The sequence below is a fragment of the Thalia democratica genome, unplaced genomic scaffold, assembly GCF_965202585.1.
Source record: "Thalia democratica unplaced genomic scaffold, ktThaDemo2.hap1.1 HAP1_SCAFFOLD_841, whole genome shotgun sequence".
Taxonomy (NCBI): Eukaryota; Metazoa; Chordata; class Thaliacea; order Salpida; family Salpidae; genus Thalia; species Thalia democratica.
Genome location: NW_028139800.1, coordinates 10,001 through 20,000, shown reverse-complemented (window position 1 = coordinate 20,000; position 10,000 = coordinate 10,001). Strand labels below are relative to the sequence as shown.

Genomic DNA, 10,000 nt, shown 5'->3' with positions numbered 1-10,000 from the left:
CCTCCAAAAAGGCTCGGATTTAGCGCTGGGCTTATCCCGCTTCACTCGCCGTTACTAGGGGAATCCTTGTTAGTTTCTTTTCCTCCGCTTAGTGATATGCTTAAGTTCAGCGGGTCGTCCCGCCCGATCTCAGGTCAAAAGTGATGTACTATAAAAGTACATGCGCTTTGTACGTCGGCCTTTTGAAGTCACTTAACTTATTCTCGAGCACCTACCGTCGTTGCTACCTCACCCGAGGCCAGCAGGCTGCTCACGCTTCAGCTGTGAAATCGCCAGACCAGCTGTCTTTGACGACACGCTCCTTAATTAAGAAACGAGTCGCAGGCACTTTCAAACTAATGAAAGGATCGGTGTGTTAAAGACCCTGAGACGGACGTGGCCCCAGGATTACCCGAGGCCGCAATACGCGTTCAGAATATCGATGCTCAATGTGTCCTGCAATTCACATTACTTCTCGGAGCTAGCTCCGTCCTTCATCGACGCTCGAGCCGAGTGATCCACCGCTAAGAGATCTCTCGTGTTAATCAATCTCAATGCAACCAAAAAATCGTGTTCAAAAAGAAGCGGCCGCGCCAGCACTTGCGTGCTGAATTATTACTCCCGCTGTCAGGAAGCAACGCGACCGAACTATAACAGTTACAGGGCTCGGTCCCTTCGAAGAAGAGACGTCGCTTGAAATCAAATTTCGATTCGTTAATGATCCTTCCGCAGGTTCACCTACGGAAACCTTGTTACGACTTTTACTTCCTCTAAATGATCAAGTTCGATCGTCTTTTCGAACACCGGCGAGTGCGTTGCCGCACGTACCAGGCTCAATCGGAGGACCTCACTAAACCATTCAATCGGTAGTAGCGACGGGCGGTGTGTACAAAGGGCAGGGACGTAATCAACGCAAGCTAATGACTCGCGCTTACTGGGAATTCCTCGTTCAAGGGAAACAATTGCAAGTCCCTATCCCTAGCACGACCGGGGTTCAACGGATTACCCGGACCTTTCGGCCTAGGGAACACACGATGATCCGGTCAGTGTAGCGCGCGTGCGGCCCCGAACATCTAAGGGCATCACAGACCTGTTATTGCTCAATCTCGTGTGGCTAAACGCCACTAGTCCCTCTAAGAAGTTGTCTCCGACCCAATGGGTCGAGCAGCTATTTAGCAAGTAAGAGTCTCGTTCGTTATCGGAATTAACCAGACAAATCGCTCCACCAACTAAGAACGGCCATGCACCACCACCCACAGAATCAAGAAAGAGCTCTCAATCTGTCAATCCTCGCTGTGTCCGGGCCGGGTGAGATTTCCCGTGTTGAGTCAAATTAAGCCGCAGGCTCCACTCCTGGTGGTGCCCTTCCGTCAATTCCTTTAAGTTTCAGCTTTGCAACCATACTTCCCCCGGAACCCAAAGACTTTGGTTTCCCGGAAGCTGCCGGACAGTTCTTAAGTTCGACACTGCCCGATCGCTAGTCGGCATCGTTTAAGGTCAGAACTAGGACGGTATCTGATCGTCTTCGAACCTCTGACTTTCGCTCTTGATTAAAGAAAACATTCTTGGCAAATGCTTTCGCAGTCGTTCGTCTTGCGCCGATCCAAGAATTTCACCTCTAACGGCACAGTACGGATGCCCCCGTCCGTTCCTATTAATCATTACCTCGTGCTCCGAAAACCAACAAAATAGAACCGAGGTCCTATTCCATTATTCCATGCAACATTATACAAGCGTAAAGCCTGCTTTGAACACTCTAATTTTTTCAAGGTAAACTTGCCGGACCACCGCAACACTCAGTTAAGAGCACCGCGAAGGCACCGACCAACAAGAACAACGAGGCCAGTGCTAGCCTTTCGACCGACCAACCTCGCCGTCCCTATATCCAACTACGAGCTTTTCAACCGCAACAACTTAAATATACACTTTTGGAGCTGGAATTACCGCGGCTGCTGGCACCAGACTTGCCCTCCAATGGATACTCGTTAAAAAGTTTAAAGTGTACTCATTCCAATTGCAGGACCTCGTACGAGGTCTGCATTGTTATTTTTCGTCACTACCTCCCCGAGCCGGGAATGGGTAATTTGCGCGCCTGCTGCCTTCCTTGGATGTGGTAGCCGTTTCTCAGGCTCCCTCTCCGGAATCGAACCCTGATTCTCCGTCACCCGTTACAACCTCGGTAGGCCGATACCGTACCGACGATAGTTGATAGGGCAGTTGCTTTAATGAGATGTCGCCAGCACTAGGCCGTGCGATCCGCAAGCTTATCCAGAGTCACCATTGTAACGACCCGAAAGCCGGTTAGTTTTGGTCTGATAAATGCGCGCCTCACGTCAGTTCGGCGCTTTACGCATGTATTAGCTCTAGAATTGCCACAGTTATCCATGTAAAAGCGTACAATCAAATGAACCATAACTGATTTAATGAGCCATTCGCAGTTTCACTGTACGTGAGCTCGTACTTACACTTGCATGGCTTAATCTTTGAGACAAGCATATGACTACTGGCAGGATCAACCAGATAACTATCCGAGGGCGTTTAAACCCGTTGCTCGACTGAGCGTTTTCAACTGTATAAATACAGACCTTTTCTATCACTCGGCTTAAAAGCCTTGCGAACGTTACTGAAAGTCGGCGCCGGCCTTTTGCTGTTTAAAGCGCCAGCCCGCGTCGACTGCAGCATGCAGCTATACAACTGACTGTTCTTTCTCCCGACCAACCGTTTGCCTTCTGCCGGTTAACTCGTCAGCAGCAACACGCCATCTGTCTGCTGCAGTTACCCGCCTCGAGCCGTGCCTGCCTGCGTCGGCTACTCGTCTCGACGACTTCGCAAAGCTATAAGCCTACCGCCGCTGGACGCTTGTAGTTTTTCATACGCTGCTCCAATGCGTTTACATAGCACGTTCGCCGCCGCTGCAATAGCCGCGCCTCGGGTGCTAAACAGTAATGCTTTAAGCCCGCTTTCTCGTCAAGTCGACCGAACGCACAAACACGTCTCTCTCACTAGTGTAAAGTAATGCATACGTGTATGATGCTCAAATGTTGCTGTTGAACTTTTTTTGCCGATTTTTTCCGATTTTTTGCAATTTCTTTGTTTCTTTTCAATTATTTTAATGTTTTAAGCTTATTTATGCTACGTTTAAATGTTTTTATACTTTATTTAATATGTTTAAAAGAAATAAATAAAAAAAAATATGTATAAACTACTTTTTTTAATGTTTTAAATATATATATTTATTATAAATAAACTTTATTTGTATTATTTTTTATTTAAGCGTACTTTTTAAATCTTTATATTTGTTTTATTGTTTTAAGCACATTGCGATAAATATAATAAACAAAAAATTGAATAAAAATAATAATAATAAAAAAAAAAAAAAAAAAAAACATAAGCTTATTTTATATGTTTTATTTTATTTTTATTTAAACTTACTTTTCAAACCTTAATACTCGTTTTATTTTTTTAAGCAGATTGCGATAAATATAATAAACAAACAATTAAATGAAAATAAAATAAAAAAATCAAACATAAGCTTATTTTATATGTTACATTTTATCTTTATTTAAACTTACTTTTTAAACCTTTATAGTTGTTTTATTTTTTAAGCACATCGCGATAGATATAATAAACAAACAATGAAATAAAAATAATAATAATAATAATAATAATAATAATAATAATAATAATAAATCATAAGCTTATTTTGTATGTTTCATTTTATTTTATTTAAATCTTACAATTTAAACCTTTGTATTTGTTCTATTCTTTTAAGCACATCGCGATAAATATAATAAGCAAACAATTTAATAAAAGTAAAATAAAAAAATCAAACATAAGCTTATTTTATATGTTTCATTTTATCTTTATTTAAACTTACTTTTTAAACCTTTATAGTTGTTTTATTTTTTAAGCACATCGCGATAGATATAATAAACAAACAATGAAATAATAATAAAAAATCATAAGCTTATTTTGTATGTTTCATTTTATTTTATTTAAAACTTACATTTTAAACCTTTGTATTTGTTCTATTCTTTTAAGCACATCGCGATAAATATAATAAGCAAACAATTAAATAAAAGTAATAATAATAATAAAAAAATCATAAACTTATTTTATATGTTTCATTTTATTTTTATTTAAAACTTACTTTTTAAACCTTTGTATTTTTTCTATTCTTTTAAGCACATGGCGATAAATATAATAAGCAAACAATTAAATAAAACAATACGGCTAAACTATAAAAAGAAAACTAAATAACTGATAAATACTTGTAAAACATTATTTGAAACATGTATTTTGAAACCCAACACGATTGAAATATAATTATAGCAATAAATAAAAACTTTTTATAAACAATTCAAACAAATTTGCAATAAATCTAATGTATTTTTTTATAACTTTCTTTTAACTTACCTTTTTATTGAATAAGCAACTAAGCTGATAGCATAATAACTATCAAGAATAACCATAAAATAAATAATATATTTTTTATTTAATTATAAAGTAGTCTCCCTTTTTGCTTCTGGTTTAATCAAAGTTATATAACACATACTATAGTAAGTTAAATAAAGTAACTAAATAGAATTAGTTTACAAAATACATTTGTATAATGTAATAACTTTAAAATAACTATCAAAACAACTAAATATTTAGTATACAATTGATATGTAAATTGTGTACTTAATTGAAAGTAGTCTCCTTATTTGCTTCTGGTTTTACTTAAGTTACATAACATTAAATAAACATATTTAATAAACGTAACCATCAATACTGTCATTTAAATAAAACTAAGTACAAATACATTGAATTAACATTGCTAGTATCTGTTGGTAACAGTAAATAACCTATTATGACTCACAATACAAGAGTGCGAAATTTATTTTTCATTTGATTTTTCAGGTATTTTATTTGTGGAAATAAACTATTTTATTACATTAGAAACTAATTGAATTTTTCCTATAACTATACCTATTATTATGTTTAATATGCTTAAAAGTATTAAATAAAATGTCGCGATTATATAATAAACAAACAAACAAATAAAAATAAAAATGAACTATTTTTTTAAACTTATATTTCAACTATATGTCTTATTTTATTTTCATTTAAACTTACTTTTAAACCTCTGTATTTGTTATATATATTTAAACACAATACGATAAACTATAAAACAAACAACAAAATAATATAATCACACTAAGCAAATAGCTAGAATAAAAATAAATAGTTCAATATATATGTCATATTTCTTGCATTTTTAAAAACTTGTTACTTGTTAAACATATTTATTTAAACATGCTTCTTTAAAATATAAAACTAACAGTTCTACAAATAAAGATTAAAATTATAACATAACACAATACACATAACACTAACTTTTCATAAATTAGATATGCAAATATGAACAAAATAATAACTAAATTGTAAACTGTGAACTTATAATAATAATTGCATATTCACTATTCAGAATAGCTTTTTATTTAATACACAACTGGTTTGCAAATTGTGTAGTTTATTGAAAGTATAATCCCGTTTTTGCTTCTGGTTTAAATAAAGTTATACAACACATACTAAAGTGAATTAAATAAAGTAATTCACTACTATCTATTAAATAAAACTAATTTACAAAATACATTAAATTAAAGTGAACTTATAAACTTATAATAATAATTGCATATTTACATTTAAATATAGTATACAATTGTTTTGTAAATTGTGTTGGTTCCATTCAAGTACTCTACTTTATTGTTTTGTTTCAGTTTAGTTTAAGCCTAGTTATATCACATTCAATACACATAATAAAGTAAATCAAATAAACTCTATAAATTTAAACTAATTACGAATACATTTAATTAACATAGAACATTAAAAAGACTTTGCTAGTATCTGTTGGTAACAGTAAATAACTTATTATGACTCACAATACAAAATTGCAAAATTTATTTTCGTTTGATTTTTCAAGTAGCCACGCTTTTACTTGTTTGTGGACAAAAAGACTTTTAAGTTTTAGTATAAAAGATATAATTGTATTAATTTTAACTCAGAAAATTGTACTCTACAAGATGGTGCCATTATTTTTTCGATATCTCAAACTGGTCAAACCACTTTTTTAGCGCTCTAATTGGTTTAAACAGCAAATAACGTTATCTGATTGGCATAGGTTTTTATTTGCTAATAACTAGATTTTTCTTTTCTTTTAAGCGTTAAAGAAATGTAAATAAACGAGTAATAAGTATAAATAGGTCAGAAAGAAAAATAATCCAAAAAAGATGAAGTCAAAAAGCAAAAGCCTACGGCACGTGGTATTCCCAAGCGGTCACCCATCTAAGTACTAACCACGCCCGACACTGCTTAACTTCCCAGATCGGACGAGATGGGGTGTGCTCAGTGTGGTATGGTCGTAGGCGTTTGAAAGCGTTTACAAGCCTTTATAAACCCTTCGGTTTGTTTAAAAAACATATTTGCATTTGATTTACAATCAATTTGATATTTTAAAATTATTCCTTATAAAATTTTAACCTAATATAACCTTTTTTTTAATTTTTTTTATCAACAGTTACTCCCGAACTGTACTAAAACTGTATTGTAACTGTACAAAAGTGTTTGTTTAAATAATTGTTATCTATAAATTACCTAAGACCAGAACAAGTAGAAGTAAAGTTTATTGAATTATTAAATTAAATAAATAAAGTTCGTAGAATAAAATAATACATTATGTTAAGTTTATTTTACAATTTGTCATTGATCTATCCATTTATGTTATTGCATTACAAATACAAACATTGCATACATTCAAGAGTATTATTCATCAATCTTTTCAATATAATAAGTTTTAAATTTATATTTATTTTTAAATAATTCCTGACATTTTAGATTACCTGAGATTTTTTTTTAATTAAATTAATTTTAGTAATTAAATACTTGACGTTCTATTTTGTTTAATTTGATAACTCAACCATGTTTATTTTTTTTTACTAATTTAAAAGAACTATTAAACTAAAAGACATTACATACAGCTTCTAAAAGTTTTAAACACCTTAAAAAATATTATTAATTTAAAGATATATTAAAGAACTAAACAGATATTACTCCTAAAAAATCTTGTTAATAATAGAGTCAGACTCGGAAATATATATACTGTTGTATATCTTACTTGAAGTTCACTGTAATTGACACTGTATAACAAAATTATAAAAATCAACCTATTTATATAGCAAAATATTTCTTTATCTTTGTCGTGGCGCGGTAGGTCAGTGGTCTTATCAGCTAACTCATAAGCAGAAGGTTGTTAGATCGAATCCCGCCAGCGTCACGTAACACCACTATCGTTCAATGTTCGGGCTTCAAATTCTTTGAGATTATACTGTACTATTTATCTATCTAACTAATCTATCTAACAAATGTTGTTCAATCTAGGTTGTGGGTACTTGGGTCGAGTAATGCCTTTGACTTACAATCTGTTGTGGATTGACAATATTCCTCTATCTATCAATAAACAAATCTATCTAATAAATGTTGTTCAATCTAGGTTGTGGGTACTTGGGTCGAGTAATGCCTTTGACCTACAATCTGTTGTGGATTGACAATATTCCTCTATCTATCAATAAACAAATCTATCTAATAAATGTTGTTCAATCTAGGTTGTGGGTACTTGGGTCGAGTAATGCCTTTGACCTACAATCTGTTGTTGATTGTCAACATTCCTCTATCTATCAATAATGATTATATTCAATATTAAATGTTGATTAATCCAGTTGTAAGAAAACCAGTGCGCTGGTTAGGTTGGGTAAGGCCTTCGACTTACAATCTTGGGGATTATCAACGTTCATCACAAGTACAGTAACGATCTCATTGAATTTCCAGTTGGAACATTGGATTGTAGTGGTGGCCTACTTTGTAGGTTTTTTGTCTAGTTTGTTTTTTGCCTAGTAGTGTTTGCCTAGTTTGACAAACTATTGTATATATATTGTATAACTTTATTTGTATTATTTTTTATTTAAATTACTACTTATTATTAAAGAATTAAATTTTCTTAGAAAAAAAACTATGTATTTTAACTAATGCTTATTTTATATGTTTTGTTTTATTTTTATTCAAACTTACTTTAAACCTCTGTATTTTTTATACAATACAATTAAACTATATAACAGAAAAATAATTAAATAATCAAACTATTGAATAAGCAGTTAATTAGTGTGTTTTTTATGCTTCTTTCATTTTTAACTTACTTTTTAACCATATTTCTTTTATTAAAGTATAAAACTAACAGTTACTAAAATAAAATATTCATAAAGCCAATACACAAAACACTAATTTAAATTTGCAAACATGAATATAGTTATGAAGTAAAGTTATTCAAAGTTTATAATTGTGAAGCTTTTGTATAATATTTCAACTACAGTGAACTTCAAGTAATTTAATAAGTTTTTTTTTGTAATAACTACAAAATTGGTATTTTAGTTTATTATTAGCAACTAAATATTTATATTTATTTTACTTAAAAAAAAACTACTATACTAACTCTAATATTGATATTTCAAAGCATATTAAAACATACAAACTTTACCAACTAAATATTTATTTTTATTTTTATTATTATAACTTTCAAAAATAAGCTTGTATACCTTATATACCTATATACCTCATATAATAGGCTTGACATAACATAACATTATTTAATTCTTTTTGTTTAAAATAAACTCATTTAGTTATTAGTAAATTACAACATAAATGTTTATAACAATAAAACTAAGATTTAGCTTTTGAGTTAGTAAACTTTGATAGTTTTCTTTTAATAGTTTAACAGTCCTTATTTAAGTTCAAACAAAATTGCTGTATATTTAATACACATACAAAAGTAAACTAAGTAAACGTAATTCAATAGTTTCTATTAAGTAAAAGTAATTACAAATATATTAAGTTAATACAAAACTTTAAATAGCTTTTGCTAGTATCTGTTGGTAACAGTAAATAACTTATTATGACTCACAATACATAAGTGCAAAATTTATTTTCGTTTGATTTTTCAAGTAGCCACGCTTTTATTTGTTTGTGGACAAAAAGACTTTTAAGTTTTAGTATAAAAGACCAATTGTATTAATTTTTACTCAGAAAATTGTACTCTACAAGATGGTGCTATTATTTTTTCGATATCTCAAACTGGTCAAACCACTTTTTTAGCGCTCTAATTGGTTTAAACAGCAAATAACGTTATCTGATTGGCTTTTGGTTTTTGTTTGCTAATAACTAGAATTTTCTTTTCTTTTAAGCGTTAAAGAAATTTAAATAAACGAGTAATAAGTGTAAACAAGTCAGAAAGAAAAATAGTACAAAAAAGATGAATTCAAAAAGCAAAAGCCTACGGCACGTGGTATTCCCAAGCGGTCACCCATCTAAGTACTAACCACGCCCGACACTGCTTAACTTCCCAGATCGGACGAGATGGGGTGTGCTCAGTGTGGTATGGTCGTAGGCGTTTGAGAGCGTTTACAAGCCTTTATAAACCCTTCGGTTTGTTTAAAAAACCTATTTGCACTTAATTTACAATCGATTTGATATTTTAAAATTAATCCTTATAAAATTTAATTTGATGTAAGTATTTTTTTTATTAAAACCTTTTTTTTTTGGTGTTTTAATTACAATTACTCCCTGTAACTTTATTAAAGACTTTGTTTAAAAGATTGTTAACTATATTCTATATTTAATAATATGATAATTAGAAGTAAAGTTTATTAAGTGATTAAAATAAATAAGAAATATTGTTAAAATAAACATTTCGGTAACATGTTGTGTTAGTTTGTTTTACTATTTCTCATTGTTCTATTTATAGATGGTATTGTTTTACTTCAAGAATATTTATAGTTAGTTAGAGTTTTCTAAAGAATATCTCATACTACATCAGATTTTACGATTAAATAATTTATAACTTATAATTATATAACTTATAATTATATAATTATAGATTATACAATAAATATAACTTAATTTAAGGTAATAAAATATTTGACGTTTAATTTAA

At 31.2% G+C, this 10,000-nt stretch overlaps 5 non-coding genes across 5 annotated transcripts in view; all 5 read right to left on the bottom strand.

The window, feature by feature from the left end:
* Positions 1-137, bottom strand: part of LOC145847216 (large subunit ribosomal RNA) — a 3,631-nt gene extending 3,494 nt beyond the window's left edge. Inside the window, exon 1 of the ribosomal RNA XR_014371150.1 lies at positions 1-137. This exon is cut by the window's left edge and continues 3,494 nt beyond it. This is a non-coding gene — a ribosomal RNA (large subunit ribosomal RNA).
* A 222-nt stretch (positions 138-359) lies between these two features.
* On the bottom strand, positions 360-512 carry LOC145847203 (5.8S ribosomal RNA). The gene has a single exon (XR_014371136.1). It is a non-coding gene; the product is annotated as a 5.8S ribosomal RNA (ribosomal RNA).
* Positions 513-694: 182 nt separating this feature from the next.
* LOC145847213 (small subunit ribosomal RNA) lies at positions 695-2,502 on the bottom strand. The gene has a single exon (XR_014371147.1). It is a non-coding gene; the product is annotated as a small subunit ribosomal RNA (ribosomal RNA).
* A 3,767-nt stretch (positions 2,503-6,269) lies between these two features.
* On the bottom strand, positions 6,270-6,388 carry LOC145847212 (5S ribosomal RNA). The gene has a single exon (XR_014371146.1). It is a non-coding gene; the product is annotated as a 5S ribosomal RNA (ribosomal RNA).
* Positions 6,389-9,337: 2,949 nt separating this feature from the next.
* On the bottom strand, positions 9,338-9,456 carry LOC145847201 (5S ribosomal RNA). The gene has a single exon (XR_014371134.1). It is a non-coding gene; the product is annotated as a 5S ribosomal RNA (ribosomal RNA).
* Between the last annotated feature and the right edge of the window lie 544 nt (positions 9,457-10,000).